This window comes from Rattus norvegicus, chromosome 15 (assembly GCF_036323735.1).
Source record: "Rattus norvegicus strain BN/NHsdMcwi chromosome 15, GRCr8, whole genome shotgun sequence".
Lineage (NCBI taxonomy): Eukaryota > Metazoa > Chordata > Mammalia > Rodentia > Muridae > Rattus > Rattus norvegicus.
Genome location: NC_086033.1, coordinates 18,276,019 through 18,296,184, shown reverse-complemented (window position 1 = coordinate 18,296,184; position 20,166 = coordinate 18,276,019). Strand labels below are relative to the sequence as shown.

At 39.7% G+C, this 20,166-nt stretch overlaps 1 long non-coding RNA gene across 1 annotated transcript in view; it reads right to left on the bottom strand.

Moving 5' to 3' along the window:
* Positions 1-4,736: 4,736 nt before the first annotated feature.
* The window catches only part of LOC120097127 (uncharacterized), a 29,871-nt gene continuing 14,441 nt past the window's right edge, over positions 4,737-20,166 (bottom strand). The window contains exons 2-3 of the long non-coding RNA XR_005494381.2: positions 7,386-7,466; positions 4,737-4,841 (exon numbers count right to left, since the gene is read on the bottom strand). This is a non-coding gene — a long non-coding RNA (uncharacterized LOC120097127). The remainder of the gene's footprint in view (positions 4,842-7,385; positions 7,467-20,166) is intronic.

Genomic DNA, 20,166 nt, shown 5'->3' with positions numbered 1-20,166 from the left:
CAATGGAAAGTTGCTCTTCTGACATTTTCATGGAACTAGCACAGAGTCAGAGACATTGTATAACCATAGACTTTTCCACCTGTGTCCCAGTTCCTGAATAACGACTCAGGGCCTTATTGTTTAATAAATGTCTAGGCCATGAGCTTTGGCTTGTTCCCCAACTAGCTTGTAACTTATACTAGTCTGTTTATACTATTCTGTGTCTGCCACATGACTAGTTACCTCTCCTCAGTTTCATCTGTTTAACTCTCCTGAGTCCAGCAGGGAGGGGGAAGGGTGGTGAGGAATCCTTTCCCATGCCTCACTATCTCCTAGAGGTCCTGTCTCCCTGCCAGATGTCCCATCTTCTGTTCTACTCTTTCCTCTGGCCAGAGGTTTTGTTATTAATAGGTGATACTTCTGTACAGTACACAAGAGATAATGCCTACTGGAATCGCAGAATTTATATCTGTCCACATGTAAAAGGAATTACTAACACTCATTATGCCAAAGAAGAAAGTATGTCTCCTGATTACAAGAACAAAACGAGACTCAGTTTAATTGATCAGTTTACTATGTCTTAGTTTCAGTCACTTTGATTGTCCATATCCAGCGTGTGTCTCTGTCCTTGGCATTCAACCTGGTGGTAATTCTCCATCTGAAACAAACATTTTCTGTCTGGACAACATTGTCCTTCACTCTCTTGGATCATGTGGACACTGTTTGTTTTCTGTATTTTGTACAATCTTGGTTTAATTCACAGCCCACTTTGACTTTTTATTTTTAATCAAAGAGGAGGTAGCTCATCAAGTCAGACTATCTCACTTCTCTATCATTCCTTTCTTGTGTTTATTCTTCAACTTATTTTCAAGAAAACAAAACACCTAAAGACAACCTTCCCTATAAGTAATCCCTGTGTCTTGAGCCATGTAAGATATCTACAGCAATTAAGTTTGTTCTTTGTCAAACATGCACATGTCATGCATTATGTCACTCACTCACTCCTCACCCCCCTTATCTCACTTCCACTCTTCTCCCCTTCCAACAACCCCTATCTCACATTAATGTTTTTTAGTATTATTTTGTGACCTTCTAAGTTTGACTAAGGCTGTCTGCTTGACTATGGGTTTGGTGCTACCTATCCTGGTGCTCTTGGCAATGGGTTTACATCTGAAGGTAATGTCTGCCCCCTTATTATCTATGAGTATACAATAATCATCATGGAGAGATGGGACCTCGGTGCCCTTCCCTCATTGATGCTTAACTGACAATAGGCTTAATCTTGCGCGGTCATATTCCTAGTCTTGTGTAGTCAGAAAACCTAGCCTTGTGTAGTCATAGGCCTAATCTAGTGCAGTCATAGACCTAGTATTGTGTAGTCATAAACCTAGTGTTGTGTACAAACTGCAGGCTACCCCAGTTTCTGTGAGATTGTAGTTGCTATGATGACATCATGCCAAGAATGTGGCTCTTCTCAGTCCTTCTTCCTACCTTCTAGCTTTTAACATTCTTTGTAGGCCCCTCTTATTGGATATTCTCTGAACCTCCAGGTAGATGGCTTAAATATCTTGCTTAGGGATGAGCATTCACCAGCACTCAACTTATTCTCATAACTTTGAGTAGTCATGAATCTCTGTATTTACCATGGTTCACTGCAAAGGGCAGTTTCTCTGACCTAGGCTGAGATTAACATTTCTCTAGAGGTATAAACATAAATATTTTGAAGGGAGTTTGATGCTGTGTCAACGTGACTAAATAAGGGCCATCAATTCCCCAGTGCAGTTTGTAATATCTCCAGTCATGAGTTTTTGACAAATTTTACAATACTAGACATGAATTTCCTCCTGTGGAGTGGGCCTCAAATTCATGTGGAGTATGGTTGGTTACACATTTAATAGTTGTGGCACTATTGTATCAGTGGACACATTATACTTAGTATGCTGTTATTATGTAGTTCAAAAGGGTCACAGACAGGTGATACTGTTGATATCTTTTACTCCCATTTGTCCACATAGTATCTTTAGACACCATGAAAACTAGCCAGCATATAGGAAACTTCCAGTTAAGTGACAGATCCATTTTTTATGTCTTGCACCCAAGGAATATATATATATATATTTTCACCAATTATGTAGGTCTTGTGGATATTCAGGAGAAACAGAGCAAACATGTAATGTTGTGGGGGCCAGGAAGAGTTCTCTAACCAATGACTTTTAAGGCAGTATATATCTTCTACCACTGAGGATTTTGTTTTACGATCTATTGCTTTTAGAAACAGCACTATCCAATTAAGCAGGTTCTCTTTCTTCTTTTGCTTTAAAGTATGTTTCTAGATTACTTTACAATGGTAGGTTTCTATACAGCTTTCTCATATATTCACTTTAGTTAACCCTTCCTCATCCTCACATCCTTGTTTAAAACACCTATTCCTAATATGCTCCTATATATATTCATATCTAGCTACTGTCCAACCTCATTTCAGGCATCTCTCACTAATGGTCCCTTTCTGGCATCTGTTGTCCCTTCAAGATCCACACATATCTAAAGACTCAAAGCTGAGATCTATACATGAGAGGGAACATGTATTGCTTCCCAATCTGGGCCTGTGTATATATATATAATCAATAACTCAATATAATTGTTTTCCCCATATCTACAAATATTATAATTCCACTTTCATTATAGCAGAATGAAACTCTACTGTGCCTATGTACCACATTTTCATTATTAGTCCATCAGTTGTTGGCTGTCTAGACTGACACCATTTGCTAGCTGTTGGGAAGAGAGCAGTGAGGAACAGAGATTAGCAGGTATCTCTTAGAGCATGAACCGTTTTTTCCCCGACAACGTTCCCAACACTGATAGTTCACTGAAGAAGCTAATTTAGAAACAAAACGAAGTATGTCTAAGTTAGTTCATTACTTTTATGTCACATTTGCCTTTAAGGCCTAAGAAATAACTCCGTGTATTGACTCTTTTAAATATTAAACTCCTTTTATTGAACCACTGCCAGCTGCTTAACTTAAAATGAAAGTCAGAGAACTAAGAGTGGACCCAACATTTAAAATCCATTATGATTGCCCTTGACGGCCCAATGAGTGGGTCTGTATGTATCAAGTTCATATTAACTAGAATCTTGCTGGGTGACTCTGCTCTGAGTGACTGTAAAAAATGAGCTGCTTCCATTCAGCGACATCAAGTCAATCAGTATTGTATTCTACCTCACCACAACTGCAGGAAGAAAGAATTTCAGGAAATGGCAGAAATGCTAGTGTGAACCAGTAATATAGAGGCATCAAGTCAAGAGGATTTGCCTGGAGAAATGAAGCTGCAGATATGAGGGGAAACTAAGGGGAAACGATTGCCCCATTTTACTTGACACCAAGCTAGTAACAGTGTTCTTGTGGTAATATGCTGCCAGGTTGCCTCACAGAGTTCTGGAATATCCCTATCAGCATCCCAGAGGCTCTTGTCACTGTCAGGTAATTGGATATTTTTGATAGTCCAGAAACATTGGTTGACTGTGTTAGTAACTGTAGTAGTGGTTTACTCTTGTTCTTCTTCATGACTGTAGATACTGATTTTCCCAGGAATTCCGTTGACTTTTCTGAGAGCCAGAAGGACTTGTGTGCAGATCACAGAAATATTTTGTGATTTTATAAATCATGTCCCTTCAGTTTGATTGATTTCCTGGCCAAGCTCCAGCATCAGGAGCTGCGAGGCCATGGCTTTCTGGAAGATAAAATGTATTCTAGTTACTGTGTGAAATATCCAAGGAAGTAGAAACAAAACAAAACAAACAAATAAAACAAAACAACAAAAGGAGCAAAATCCCTCAGGGCTGCTGTCTCCTTGGTGAACAACAACAAATTATCCCTTAAATTAATCATTTTGGGGTGATTAGACCTAATTTAGTCAATGTTAGGAAGTTCAAGGAACTGTTGTGCAGGGAAGACATTTTGCACAGGAAGTTGATATTCACCACAGTCTGAAAATGAGAGCACCATTGTTCACAGAGGACATGACTTCATTATTCCTAATTTTAAAAACAATGACATTTTCATTTGTTTTTCAGTAGTAATTGCACTGCCGCATCAACACAAGAAGTCCAGATAGACATGTTATAGACAGCTCAACCTAGGCTTCGGAGAGATGGCTCAGTAGTTAAGAGCACTGACTGCTCTTCCAGAGTCCTGAGTTCAAATCCCAGCAACCACATGGTGGCTCACAGCCATCTGTAATGAGATCTGATGCCCTCTTCTGGTGTGTCTGAAGACAGCTACAGTGTTCCTTTATATAATAAGCACATAAATCTTTTAAAAAGAAAAGAAAACATATCCTATTTATATACATATATTTGAGGATTGTGAAAAGCATACCCTGCAAAAAATTGGTCAGGGTAGAAGTGACTGTCATCACAGGAGATAAACAGATGGCAAATAAACATCTAAAGGGTCAGCAAATGACTCAGTAGGTAAAGGTGATTGCCACAAAGCCTGTTGAACTGAGTTTTAGCCCTGGGACCCACATGGCAGCAGGAGAGAATTGACTCTGTCAAGCTGTCTTCTGACCTTCCAGTGCACACTGTGACAACTGTACACACACACACACACACACACACACACACACACACACACACACTCACAAATAAAAATATAATTTAAGAAATTAAAATTCAATATATGCAAGAAATACATCATATATAGTTAGGGAAGTAAAATCAAAACACTAAGAAAGCATTTCGCCTCGATACTTACTGGTATGCCCAGAGTCCGGGGCACCGAGAGCACGGAATGCTGCTGAAGATGTAGAGGGATGGGAACTTGCATCAATTACTGGTAGGAATGAAAACACCATGGCCACTAGGGAAGACAGTGTGGCAGTTTCTTATAAAAATTAAACCTGCTCTTACCATATGATTCAACAATTGTCATCTTAGAGCGGAAAACAGATGTCCCCACAAAAACCAGCACATGCATGTTTATATCAGCGTTATCCTTAATTGGCAAAGCTTAAAAACAGCAAAGATGTCTTTCGGTTAGGTGCATGGAAAAATAATCTATACTACATGCAGGCAACCCAGCGGTGTCCAGTGCAAAGAGGAATGGCTTCCCAGGACGTCTGAAGGCATGGGAGAACTACCAATGCATATTCCTAAATAAAAAGCCAATATTGACATAGAAGCCATCACCCTCCATGATTACAACTATACTGGCACATGTACATTCAACCGAAAGTTTTCCAATAACCAAGTTCAAAAAAGACAGATAGATGGAACCTCTTTCAATAATATTTTCATTTTACTTAATGTATCCAAATTGCTATGTTTCAACTAGAATTTCACCAGAGTCTTTGACATTTCTGTTTGTAAAATTATTATTATTTGTACAAATTTTTTGAAACCCAGTGTGTACAACACATCGTTCCTCAGTCGGGGCTCACTGCCAAAATGAGCAGTGGGAGAATTAAGGTAGCTTTGGTTGGAGGGTGAACAGTGGACAGTGGAAAGATGTGGTGTGAGAGTACGCATGTGGAGACCAGAGGTCAAAAGCAGGCGCACTCTTCAGTCACTCTCCACCATATTATTTTGGGACAGGGTCTTCTTAGCTTACAGCTTCATCTACTGGTTGACCAGCAAGCTCCAGGGATCTGATTTTCAGTGCTGGATTTTAGGCATACCTTATTATGTCTAACCTGCACCTGGATGTGTGAATTCGAACTCAGTTCTTCACACTGATGTGGCAGGCATTTAACTACCTAAGTCACTGCCTCAGCCAGAGAATTCAGTTTGTATAACTTTAGAGGAGTTAAGATTCTGAAGAAGCGCTTGACTGGCAAGTTTAGTACTAGCTGAACACATAATTTTCTTCTGCAAAAATTCATTGATTCTCTCTCTCTCTCTCTCTCTCTCTCTCTCTCTCCATCTCTCTCTTCCTCCTTCTCCTCCTCCTCCTCCTTCTCCTCCTCCTCCTCGTGTATGTATTGCATATACATGGGTACATGTGTCGTTGTACACACGCTGACCACAGGAAGGAGTTAGGTGTCTATACTACTTTTTCCCTTACACCTTTAAGACACAGTCTCTCACTGAACCTAGAGCTAGGGTGATGTTTGTCATGCCCATGTGGTCCTTCTGTTTTTACTTTCCCCACCTGTGCTAGCGATATAGTGATATATGTGTGATGGTACCTAGCACTTCTTAAAAATATAGGTAGGGGGTTCTGAGCTCAGGTTCCCAGGCTTAGTCATCAAGCAGTCTTGCCCACTGAGCCATCTCTCCAGCTCCAGAGAGTTTTCATAGACTTTGAGTCAGGGAGCAGGGTGCTCTAATAGACATGCTTCAAAAGATAATTCTATCTTCAGTGTAGAAAATAGACCAGAAATGAATGAGGCATGAAGCTCATTATTGTGTGGAGAGCTATGAAGAATAAGTCTAAATACAATGAGCTGAGAGTGCTGGCTCATGTTCTAAGGCATATGTTGATAATTGGAGAGTGTTTTTCACATCACACAACTGAATTCTGTGAAATGAACTAATAAGCCTGGGGACTCAGGATAGAATAAAGCGTCAAAACTAGGGTAGGATGACTATGGGTAACTGACATGAGGGAAGAATTTTACCAGAAACTCATGAAAAGCCAGATCTTGCCTTAGCCTAGCCATTTCTCTTCCTTTCTTTGGAAGGTCTCAAGAAAGACTGAGTTAATAAAAAATAAAGTTGAAAGTAAGAGTATCACTGTGACCTTGACCTTTTCCCTCAAATTCCTTCTAGATATACCAGGTTAAAATAGCAGTAAGAATAACACTGTCAAATAACAACAATAGCAAAACATGAGCTGGGAGATGGCTCAGTGAGATTTCCCCAAGGACCTGAGTTCAGATCCCCTCAATCTACACAAAGCTGGGTGCAGTACTATACACATAAACATCCCCTTGTAACCCTGGGACTCCTATGGTGTGATTGGAGACATGAGATTCTCTAGAAACATGTGGGCCACATAACACAGCATGTGCTGGGCTGTACAACAAGAAATCTTGCATCAAACAATGTGGAAGCGAGGACTGATGCCTGAGGTTGCCCTCTGATTTACACACACTGTGGCACACACCCACACCTCCTCTGTCTCCTTATACTTGTGACTATACCTATATCATGTGCACACACATAAAAAGAGTAAAATGTGAAAAGCACACATGCACATGCCACATGAGGAGGCATGGACAGAAAGAGGGTGGGGACTCCACTCTAATAGGGTATATTACATCTTGGGGTCTTATTCTAAGAGATGGGGATGCCTTGTCAATGGAATGCAAGCTTCATAGGACTGGGATCATATTTTATTTGTGGCTGTACTCACAGAGGTCAAAGACCTTCTACCTGTACTATACTTACTCTATCCACTTACCCACTCCATTCACCACCTCCTTTGTCAAATGAATATCACTGCTGGTGTCGCAACAGGGCCATTACGTTCTGAATTCACAGTCTACCACGAGAAAGAGACAATCATGGCGGTATGGAAGTTCTTTTCAGATGAATGACAGCTTTGTATGAGAACAGTTTGAATTTGGTTCCCAAATCTAGGACAACAGAAGATGGGGACATAGAGGCACCCACCTATATCCTTCTTTGTTTCTATTTCGAGACTAATGACATTTCTAAGGACATAACACTCTGCTGGTAAGCTCACTGGCAGTATCTAGGTAGCACTGATATGGAACTATAATTTTAGAATGATGCTTACTTGGCAAATTTGAATGGTGATAAGGCCTCATTAATATGTATAATGTAAGCTTCTCCTGAATTCAGTAGAGTGGAGAGTTAGGTATATAATCATTTTAAAAGTGCTAGGTTTATGGAATTCATTTGTATAATCTGCCATATAATACCTGCTTATCATAATTTTGCTTCAATCATAAGTAAACTAGACAGGAGAAAATTAAAATCTTTCAGACTGTGCAATTGCAGTTCTTTCACAGTTACCCGTGCAGCTAAATCCTTAATTAAGTCTTCATGCTTGTTTTACAGTAATACATTTTATAGACAGAATTATTTTAAAAATATTTGTATTAATAAGAGGGACATAGGCACTTCCCTGAAAACAGTTTTGAATTCATCTACACTGGGCCGTCTGATGACGTCTACCCTATGCAGTGTCTGATGTTTGCTTTCCTGCTGACGCTCTTGGGTTATGTTATTGCGTAGTTTGCATGCCCCCCCATAGAAGAACATTGCTTATGAATCAGAAGAAGGAAAAGGATGGTGTAAGAAACACATTGTTGTGGTCCATTTTCCATGTATGAAGATCTTGGAGTTTAGCAGAGTTAGAAGAGGCACCAGGCCCCTCCCTTTTCTGGTTGAAGGCTGGACTTACCTGTCTCGGGACTCTTGGAGTTATAGAGATTCTGTGACTAAGCCCAGGATCAGAAAGGGGACAGAGGCAGCCTCAGGCCCTGTATTGTTCGTTAGCTGAGACCTTGAATCTTAGGGAACTGAGATAGGGAATTGGAAATGGCTTATAGGAAAAGGTGATAAAAGCTTCTCTTCTTCAAGGAAAAACATTGTCTGCTGCCAGATCAGTGCGGCAGCCATTTTTGCTTTTTTCTGTGCTGATGTCACTTTCCATAGAATTGCATATTAAGGACTGTCTTACTTTTCCTGGACTCTTGCATTCATTATTATCTTATTGCCAACAGTTGAGGGTGACTGCTGTGGAAGATTGTTACTTTTCAATGACAACTGGCACACGGATAACTTTTAGGTTGCAAGTTGAAACAGAAGATGGTGATTCTTATCGTTCCCCTCCCTTATCTGCAATACCAATTTATTTATTATATTCCCAGAATTTTTTAGTGTCAACAAGAACACACAAATCCATTCAAATCCAGGTAAAGCCACAACAATAACTTGTGGTGGTATCTTATCTCTAAAGTCACCTCCAAGGACTTAGGTGTTTCTCCCATCTCTAGCCTAAAATCCTCCAGGCCCATGATCATTACCTCAAGGAGACAGTTCATGCTGTGCATATGTTGATAGCGCACATCTATTTGTTGGGAATGACAAAGAATCCAGCAAGTGTCTCCATCGTGAGCAAACGGTCACAGTGTTTGTTGTTATTATTATGATATGGATTAGAAATGATCTCCCTGCTTCTTAAAGTATACCTTCTCAGATCAGACATCAACGCAAAGGAGATAGAAATGCATCCAGAGCTCTGCTTTGTGAATTTACTCTGCTTATTGCCTTTCTCTGCTTGGAAATGCAATTGCTTTGGAAGTACTCGGATCACACAGAAAGACCTGTCATCAAGACGGTAATCTAGTCAGTGGGGACACATGATAAATGTCATTAAAGTTGGACAATCTTGGAGTTTTTTGATCCTTAATTTCACGGTAACAGTTTCACTCTTTGCAAAGTCAAGAGCATCTTTTCATCCTTTGGGTTGGTGTTGTTCAACACACAAAAGAAGAGAAATCTGTTGCTTTAGTAGAAGCTTGGCAGTTATTTGGAATAAACTTTCATCTTAAAAAATATACAGGCCAATAACTACTGAGCATAACGTCTTTTTGATTATATAATAATCAAGAGATAAAGTAGAACAATTAAAAGTATAAACTACTAAACAAATACCAGATTGTGTCAAATGCTACTTTCATTTTGTTTGAAAAGAATGCTTTTAATTCCCCATTTAGCTCATAATAAAATGAACAAAATATTTTTAAAAACTATATATGCCACGTATTACAAATAAAATTCACAAGGCATTTTATCTTGGTTGTAAAGGCAGTCCTGTTTAGAGAAAAAAATATGCACACATATATATGTATGCAAGTGTGTACACATAGAGTCCCATAGAAATTTCATTTCTCTGATTCTTTGGGTTCAAAGGATGACCTAGTTTCCTGTGTAGATAACAAAAGTGAAAGTTCCTTCAGCTCCAAACCAGATTTTTATTCTTTTGCAAGTGGACAGAATTGGCTTTGGCTAACTTAACAGAGCAGAAACGTGTTGCAAAGAATAAGATGGCTTCAGAGTTGGTGGGAGTTTGGAAGAGTGGGCTTGGAAAAAGCTGAGGATCAAGGTGGTCCTACTCAGGACTTATTTTATATATATTTATATATATAAAACTATTAGAATATATATAACTATATATAACTAACTATTAGAATGTAGTGCTTTACTAATATATCCCTGGTCTTTCGTTGGTTAAAGGCGAGTTTGCTAGAAGGAACATCTTAATGATTTGTTTGTCCCCATGCTCATACTTGGAAGGAGAGGTCTCCATCACTGCTCTGCTCATCAATACCCAATGATGGATTAAGAACAGACATTAAAATGAGGCACATTGGCCAAACAGCAGGCAAATGTCCCATGCTGTGTTCCTCCCTCTGACCCTAATAGCATCCAATACTCCCATATGGTGCCCATTCACTGCAGAAGCACAGCCTGACATGGTGTCATGAGTCCCTGGTATGCTTGATGACCTTGGCCTCAGAAGACTTGGATCTCAGGATGGTTGGTTTAATTGTTTCTGTAACTCACTGACCTACTCTTTGCAGCTTGGGTTTTCCTCTTACCTATCTCACTAAGTTGTTCTGGATACAATTGTTGACTGTGTGAATGCCCTTGAAGTCTTCTAAGGGGTCATAGAATGTTCCTTTGAATTTTAGAATTTTTGCTAAGCATAAAAGCCCAGAGAGGGTTTGGAAGCCCTATTTATAGCTCAGATATTCTAAGCATGTTCAGCCTTCAGGTGACAACCCACAGCCATGCCATATACCTTCCCAAATAGCTATAATGTGGCCCAAATGCATTGATAGATGACAACCTCATATGCCCTGCTAGATATTGAGATCAATGTCACCTCATGGATATCTGTTCTTGAGAGATTAGTTGGGCGGTGTGCCTAAGAATCCACCATATTTATTTCTCACACTGAAAAGCAAAGTCTCTATCATTTTAGGAACTTCATGTTTCTGGTTCACAATACTCCTTAGGCCTTAGTTATCTGTCCAGACCTATTTTATCCATTATTTTTTTAATCTTTTTGAGATTATAATAAAATTATATCAGTTCCCCCTTCTCATTCACTTCTTCCCTTCCCCTATATTCCTATTGCTGTCTTTAAAATTCATGGCCTCTTTTTTCATTGATTGCATACACACCACACACACACACACACACACACACACACACACACACACACACCACACAGCAAATGTCCGGTTTCTTTGTGTTTTCTGATTTTTCTATTCACACTTCCATAGCGATATGTATAACTTAGGTATATGACTTGTGTTGTAATTTATCTGTTATGACTGCCCTCTGCAACTCTGCATCTTAATTGATTGTATTTTTTGTAATGGTCTCTGTTACAAACATAAGTTTATTTGACAATGGATGAAGACTATACTCATCTGTAGGTATATGGACAAATATTTAGAATTATGCTGGTTTAGTAAAGTTGTAGTTGTAGGTTCTCCTCCAAGATCAATAATTTCATTAAGCCTCAGGCACTTAACTTGGTTTCCATCACCAGGCATGATTCTCTCCTGTTGAGCAGCTCTTCAGTCCAGTTAGAGAGCTGTTGGTTACTGCAAATTTATGTATACCTCTACTGCACCCTAGGATCATTGAGCTATGCTGGTGGTTGCTGTGATTTATATGTGTGATAGCTAGGTCAGTCTGCTTGTTGTTTCTCTCCTTTGGAAACCTGCATGCATGGTACCTTCTGGTACAATGATAGTTCTCAGGGAGGTTTCAGATCAGTTCAAGTTCAGGGGTTTCTAGACTCTATGTCTGCTGTACATGGTATCTTCAGCAATAAGGATTTACATTCCACATATTAGAGAGAGTGACAACCAAGGACAATAGCAATAGCACACAGTGTTTTGGGAGTCTCTTGGACAACCTGATAAATGACCTAAAAGAGTACTTCTCATGTCCGGTGTTTTTGTTAAATATTCTATGACTCTTGGGAATGCATTGTCAGCCAGTGGCAAATGTATCCTGGGAAGAAAATGAGTTCAGAGGAAGCAATTAAGGATTGGGTGCTTTCCTGTGCACTGTATCTTAACCCATTAGTGGAAAAATCCAGTCCCAGTAAAACAAAATACTCAAGTTTGGCAGTCATGTTTTGCTTTCCCAGGAGTTGACCCTTGTCAGTTAATGGCTGAGTTTTCATTTCCAGGGTAGGCTGGTTTTCTGTGTTGTGAAATGAATTTCTCTATATTTGCTGAGGTGTTGAATGATCGAGGTCCAGGAACCAAGCCTGGCTGAGACGTGAAGCAACTTTCCACTAAAATTGGTATTATCAATGTGCTGCTGGGAAAAAAAAATTACAAGTACATGTGAGAATGGGAGCTTCTAGCCTGCAAGAACAGGCCAAGCTAGGGATTTTGAAACAGCCTTTCATTTTTTCGTATTTGCTGCCATTGAGTATTGATGCAAAGGTCTTCTATGCGGTAGGCAAGCACTCCACCTAGCAGTATCCCTAACACACCTGTATTCCGTTTTAGCAACACCCGAGGCCAGAGATGTCCAATCACACAGCTGGTAAGTAGTAAGGTGATCTGGTCACAAGCACCACTATCCACAAGCAACTGTGTTTTCTTCAAGGCTAGACCCTTCAGGTGTTTTGTAAAGGGGCCTGTAACATCTCTATTTTCTCTAGTTCTTTTCCACTACAATGCCTTTCAGTATAGTTTCTGAACACACATCTACCCCTGAGGTCTATTCTTTTTTTTGTCAAGGAGAGATAAGGTATTTTTGTACAAGATAAAGGCAACATTGCACGTGGGAGTGTCTCTATTAAATTCACTGAAACTTTTAACAAAGGTAAAAAGAATTCTTGGAGGAGCTTCTTGTGAATAGGGTATTTTGGTTCACTCACAAACATGGTATAGCTGAAATATGGAGTTCTGAATTGTGGAGTCCACACCAGGTCTCTGAGTTCTGTGTTCCTTACTCTTTCCCTTTGCCACACAGTTTCTTTCTAGAGGCTTCCTACTTATACCCAGGTCTGTCTCCCTAGGTTTTGCATGCCCACAGAGGAATACGATCCGAAGAGCTTTCTAACAACTGCCATTGGGGCAGCATCTGGTCCTGCGTCATTATTTCTGTCTCGCAGTTTTTCTCAACCCCTGCCTGGTAGAGTATGGTCAGTGGCAACAGCCACACTGCTGTTCCACAGCAACACTCTTGAGTCTTACTAAATCACCAAAGGCTTCATACAGCCTCCATTCTAGAGCCTACCACCAGCTCTGTGCAGACCTGCTAAATTAAGTATTGATTTCATGTTGTGTGAATAGACAGAGGAACTTCATCTCATCTGTGTGCTGTTGGAACTGTCTGCAGAACAAAATGTGTGATTATCAGTGGGTATCCTGGTGCTATATATGGGGAGTGCAACCTCTAATCTATCTAATTGTGCAGACATTATGGTACGCCAACAAGAGCAGACAATTCATCTTAAGAGAAACCATTCTGCTTCTGTTGCCATTGGCACTGCTTTTGTCCCAAGAAATAGCTGCACAGATTCCTCACCTGTTACTCCTTAGTTCCAATTTAGCCATGCCAGAAATGGAGTCTAGTAAAGTACATTTGCTATAATGCGACATGCTATGACTTCAGATAAATGGGGAGTTAGGAATTATTTGTTTTGTTTTCTGCTTTGGTCCAGGGTGTCACAGCTCCAGACATTATTGTGGCTGCCTACTTTTCTCAATGGTGTTCCTATCATCAACATTATCAGGAAATGTGGAGGTTCTTGGGTTCCCCGTTGCCTTTATGTGGCATTCATGGGCTTGTGGGCTGGACTGAGATGGCTGTATTGTGGGGGTCGGATAAGGAAAGTATACTGGGGAGGGGATAGGACTCACATGACCACTGATGCAATAAAGACCCCAGTAAGTGGAATCTGAATCAATCTGAATAGTGTGCTTTCTCTTCCACTGAACTACTGATTTTCTTGATTGGAAACTTTCTAAATAAAAATAGCAGGTGCTCCAATAGTGTTGTGGTTTATGTGAAGTTTTCCATCAAGAAATAGAATGCATCCTTCCATCAAGGGTGGAAGGATGGGTGGGAATGTCTTTGAAGATAGAGCCTTTAATTTCCCCATTGGCTGACACGCTGGTCTTGAGTCTGGAGTAAGGGGCCAGTTAAACAGCCCCATCTCCCACGCTGGCATTCTGGAACATGGCAGTTTTCCCTCTTACCTCTCGCTTTCTGAAGTATGTAGCATCATTCTTGTCTTTCTTGTTGCAGTGTAAAGAGATTAAAAATAGCACTGGAGACAGATTGGTGTTAGGGGAGAAATTTCCAATCTTGTGCCCTATTGTGGGCTCTGTCCTTGAAGCTCATACCGAATTCCTCAGACTCCATTCTATGTGTCACTTCATCACATTCTATTCACCTGAGTGAGTTAAGAGTTCAGAGCAGGGAACAGCAGGCAATTGCCAATCACACCCTAAAAGTGCCAGTGGCATCTTAAACATATCACTCATGAGTCTGATGAATAGACCTGAGACAAATGTATAACATAAAAAATTCCTACTGTATGTCCTCCCCAAACACATTTCAAGAGGCGTCTCTTATGAACAGATAACACTATAGATTAGGGGTGCTTCTATTGGTACCTAGATTTTTTTGTTGTTGTTGAGACAGGGTCTCAGTACCCTGCACTGTTTTAAAATTTTCAGTGATCCTCCTGTCTCAGCTGTCTTTTGATATTTAGACAGAAAATGGAAGATCAACAGGATAGAAGATATAGGCTTTGGGATCAGGTCCTGTGTCCAAAACTCTATGATATTGAACAAATAAGCCTTTTTTCCCCTTCAAACTCAGTTGCTTGTCACTGTGGTAAAATCCTGAGAAACAACTTTAAAGGAGGAAGGATTTATTTTGGTTCGTGGCTTGAGGAGTTACAACCCACCATGGCAGGGAAGGCATAGATGGAAGAGTTTCCTCATGTCTGGGTGACCAGGGAATAGAAACTGGTCTCAAAGCAGGCAAGAAGGTTGCCCCTACAGCCTGTCCTCCAGCAATGTATTTTTCACTAGGTAGGACCTGCTTCTCCATAGCCTCCACCACCAGATGAAGACAATGTTTTCAAACACATGGCCCTGTGAAGAACCAAATGGGGCAGAGGTAAGACCAAATCTGTTCTTAGCAACACACCTGGTAACCTCAGGACATAGAAACAGGAGCAGTCTGGGACAGGATACTTCTGGTTTCTGTTTGTGCCCAGAGCTGATCCAGTCCCACAGCTCTTTGTACCCAAATTGCATGAGGGAGAGAGCTGAATTCTCATAAGTGTGAACAATCCGGAGAGCTCAAAGGAGACCACCACTTCTGCTCACATTCATGGCCCAAGAGAAACCTGCCTAGTGCCCTCTGTGCCTCTGGGCACAGGAACCGAGGAGCAGTCAGGGGCAGGACCCTTCCAGTTTCTGCCTGCACCCAGAGCTGAAAGCCAGGTGCAAGGAGAGCTGACACACATGAGAGCAAAGGTAAGACCAAATCTTCTGCTCCAAGCTACCTGTCTGGAGGCCTTAGGACACACAAACCCAGTGTCTAGGACAGGACACTTCTGGTTTCTGCCTGTACCCAGAGGTAACCCGGTCCCACAGCATTCTGTACCCAGATATGGCTGTAAGAAAACCGGTAGGTCTACTGGAGTGCTGAAACACATGCTTACAGGAGGGTTAAACCACTGTCAGAGACAGCAGGACAAGCTAATACCAGAGACAACCTGATGGTGAGAGGCAAGTGCAGGAACCCAAGCAACAGAAACCATGACTACTTGGTATCATCAGAGCCCAGTTCTCCTACAAAAGCAAAGACAAGATATCCAAACACACTGGAAAAGCAAGATTTAGATTTAAAAAACCACATTTTATCATGATGATGGAGGACTTTAAGAAGGTCATAAATAACTCCTTTAAGGAAATACAAGACAACACAAGTAACCAAGTAGAAGCCCTTAAAAAGGAAACACAAAAATCCCTTAAAGAACTATAGGAAACCACAACCAAACAAAAGGAAATTAATAAAACCATCTGTGAGTTAAAAATGGAAATAGAAACAATAAAGGAAGCTCAAAGGGAGGCAACCCTGGAGATAGAAAACCTAGGGAGGAGATCAGGAGTCACAAATGTGAGCATCATGAACAGAATACAAGAGATAGAAGAGAGAATCTCAGGAGCAGAAGATTCCATAGAAATCATTGACTCAACTGTCAAAGATAATGTAAAGTGGAAAAAGCTACTGGTCCAAAACATACAGGAAATCCAGGACTCAATGAGATCAAACCTAAGGATACTAGGTATAGAAGAGAGTGAAGACTCCCAGCTCAAAGGGCCAGTAAATATTTTCAACAAAATCATAGAAGAAAACTTCCCTAACCTAAAGAAAGAACTGCCCATAAACATACAAGAAGCCTACAGAACTCCAAATAGATTGGACCAGAAAAGAAATTCCTCTCATCACATAATAGTCAAAACACCAAATGCACAAAACATAGAAAGAATATTAAAAGCAGTAAGGAAAAAAGGTCAAGTAACATATAAAGGCAGACCTATCAGAATTACACCAGACTTCTCACCAGAGACTATGAAAGCCAGAAGATCCTGGCAGATGTCATACAGACCCTAAGAGAACACAAATGCCAGCCCAGGCTACTATATACAGCAAAACTATCAATTACCATTGAGGGAGAAACCAAGATATTTCATGACAAGACCAAATTTACACAATATCTTTCCACAAATCCAGTCATACAAAGGATAATATATTGAAAACTCTAACAGAATGAGGGAAACTACACCCTAGAAAAAGCAAGAAAGTAATCTACTTGCAACAAACCCAAAAGAAGCGAGCCACACAAACATAATTCCACCTCTAACAACAAAAATAGCAGTAAACAACAATCACTCTTCCTTAATATCTCTAAACATCAAAGGACTCGATTCCCCAATAAAAAGACATTGACTAACAGAATGGATATTTAAAGAGGACCCAGGGTTTTGCTTTATACATAAAAGAACCTTCAGTGAAAAGATAGACACTACCTCAGAGTAGAAGGCTGGAAAATTTTTTTCCAAGCAATGGTCCCAAGAAACAAGCTGGAGTAGCCATTCTAATATTGAGTAAAATCAACTTTCAACCAAAAGTTATCAAAAAAGATAAGGAAGGACACTTCATGTTCAGCAAATGAAAAATCCACCAAGATATTCAATCCTCCAAATGCAAAGGCATCTACACTCATAAAAGAAATCTTACTAAAACTCAAATAAAACATTGCACCTCACACAATATTAGTGAAAGATTTCAGCACTCCACTCTCATCAATGGACAGACCATGGAAACAGAAATTAAACAGAGACATAGAGAAACTAACAGAAGTTATAACCCAAGAGCAATTAACAGGTATTTATAGAACATTTCATCCTAAACAAAATAATATACCTTCTTCTCAGCACCTCATGGTACCTTCTCCAAAATTGACCATATAATCGATCACAAAATAGGACTCAACAGATACATGTAAATAGAAATAATCCCATGCATTCTATCAGATTACCACAGACTAAGGATCGTCTTCAATAAGAATAGAAATGTCAGAAAGCCCACATACACATGGGAGTTGAACAATGCTCTACTCAGTGATAACTTGGTCAAAGAAGAAATAAAGAAATTAAAGACTTTTTAGAATTTAATGACAATGAAGGCACAACATACCCAAACTTATGGGACACAATGAAAGCAGTGCTAAGAGGAAATCTCATAGTTCTGAGTGCCTCCAAAAAGAAACAGGAGAGAGTATACTTTAGCATCTTGACAGCACACCTAAAAGCTCTAGAAAAAAAGAAGCAAATACGTCCAAGAGGAGTAGGCAGCAGGAAATAATCAAACTCAGGGCTGAAACTGACCAAGTAGAAACAAAAGGAGCTATACAAAAGGAGCTGGTTTTTTGCGAAAATCAAGAAGATAGATAAACCTTTAACTAGACTAACCAGAGGTCACAGAGACAATATCAAATTGACAAAATCAAAAATGAAAAGGGAGTCATAACAACAGAATTTGAGGGAATTCAGAAAATCATCAGATCCTACTACCAAAGTCTATATTCAACAAAGCTGAAAAATCTGGATGAAATGGATAATTTTCTAGACAGATACCAGGTACCAAAGTTAAATCAGGATGAGATAAACCATCTAAACAATTCCATAACTTCTAAAGAAATAGAAGCACTTATTAAAAGTCTCCCAACCATAAAAAAAGCCCAGAACCAGATGGGTTTAGTGCAGAATTCTATCAGAATTTCATAGAAGACCTCATACCAATATTTTCCAAACTATTTCACAAAATAGAAACAGAAAGAACACTACCCAATTCCTTCTATGAAGCCACAATTAGGCTTATATCTAAACCACACAAAGACCCAACAAAGAAAGAGAACTTCAGACAATTTCCCTTATTAATACTGACGCAAAAATACTCAATAAAATTCTTGCAAACCAAATCCAAGAATACATCAAAATGATTATCCATCATGATCAAGTAGGCTTCATCCCAGGGTTGCAGGGATGGTTCAATATATAGAAATCCATCAATGTAATCGACTATGTAAACAAACTCAAAGATAAAAAACCACATGATCATCTCATTAGTTGCTGAGGAAGCATTTGACAAACTTCAACACCCATTCATATTAAAAGTCTTGGAAATAGCAGGAATTCAAGGCCCATATATAAACATAGTAAAAGCAATATGCAGCAAACCAGTAGCCAACATCAAACTAAGTGGAGAGAATCTTGAAGCAATCCCACTAAAATCAGGGACCAGACAAGTCTGCCCACTCTCTTCCTACCTATTCAATATAGTACTCGAAGTCCTAGCCAGAGTACTCAGACAACAAAACAAGGTCAAAGGGATACAAATTGTAAAGGAAGAAGCTAAAATACCATTACTCACATGATATGATAGTATATTTAAGTGACCGCAAAAGATACACCAGAGAACTATTAAGCCTGATAAACGAATTCAGCAATGGAGCTGGGTATAAAATTAACTTATACAAATCAGCAGCTTTTCACTACTCAAAGGATAAACAGGTTGAGAAAAAACTTAGGGACATAACACCCTTCACAATAGTCATAAACAACATAGAATACCTCAGCGTGACTCTAAACAAGCAGCTGAAAGATATGTATGACCAGAATTTCAAGTCTCTGAAGAAAGACATTGAAGATCTCAGAGCATGGAAAGACCTCCCATGTTCATGGATTGGCAGGATTAATATAGTAAAAATGGCCATTTTGCCAAAGGCAAACTACACATTCAATGCAATCCCCAACAAAATTCCAACTCACTTCTTTGTAGAGGTAGAAAAAGCAATTTGCAAATTCATTTGGAAAAACAAAAAACCAAAAATAGCAAGAAAAAGTAGCCTCAACAATGAAAGAACTGGGGGAATCACCATCTTTGATCTCAAGATGAGATCAATATTACACTATTACAGAGCAATAGTGATAAAAACTGTATGATATTGGTATAGAGACAGGCAGGTAGATCAGTGGAATAGAACTGAAGACCCACAGAAATGAACCCACCTATGGTCACTTGATCTTTTAGGAAGGAGCTAAAACCATCCAGTGGGAAAAAAGATAGCATTGTAAACAAATGGTGCTGGTTCAACTGGAGGTCAGCATGCAGAAGAATACAAATTGATCCATTCTTGTCGTCCTGTACAAGACTTAAGTCCAAGTGGATCTATGACCTCTACATATAACCAGATATACTCAAGCTAATAGAAGGAAAAGTGGGGAAGAGCCTGGACCACATGGGCACTGGAAAAATTTCCTGAACAAAACATTAGTGGTTTATGCTCTAAGATCAAGAATAGACAAATGGGACCTCATAAAACTGCAAAGCTTCTGTAAGACAAAGGACACTGTGGTTAGGACAAAACGGCAACCAACAGATTGGGAAAAGATCTTTACCAATCCTACATCCTATAGGGGGCTAATATCCAACATATACAAATAATTCAAGAAGTTAGACTTCAGAGAGCCAAATAGCCCTATTAAAAATGGGATACAGAGCTAAACAAAGAATTCACAGCTGAGGAATGCTGAATGGCTGAGAAACACCTAAGGAAATATTCAACATCCTTACTCATC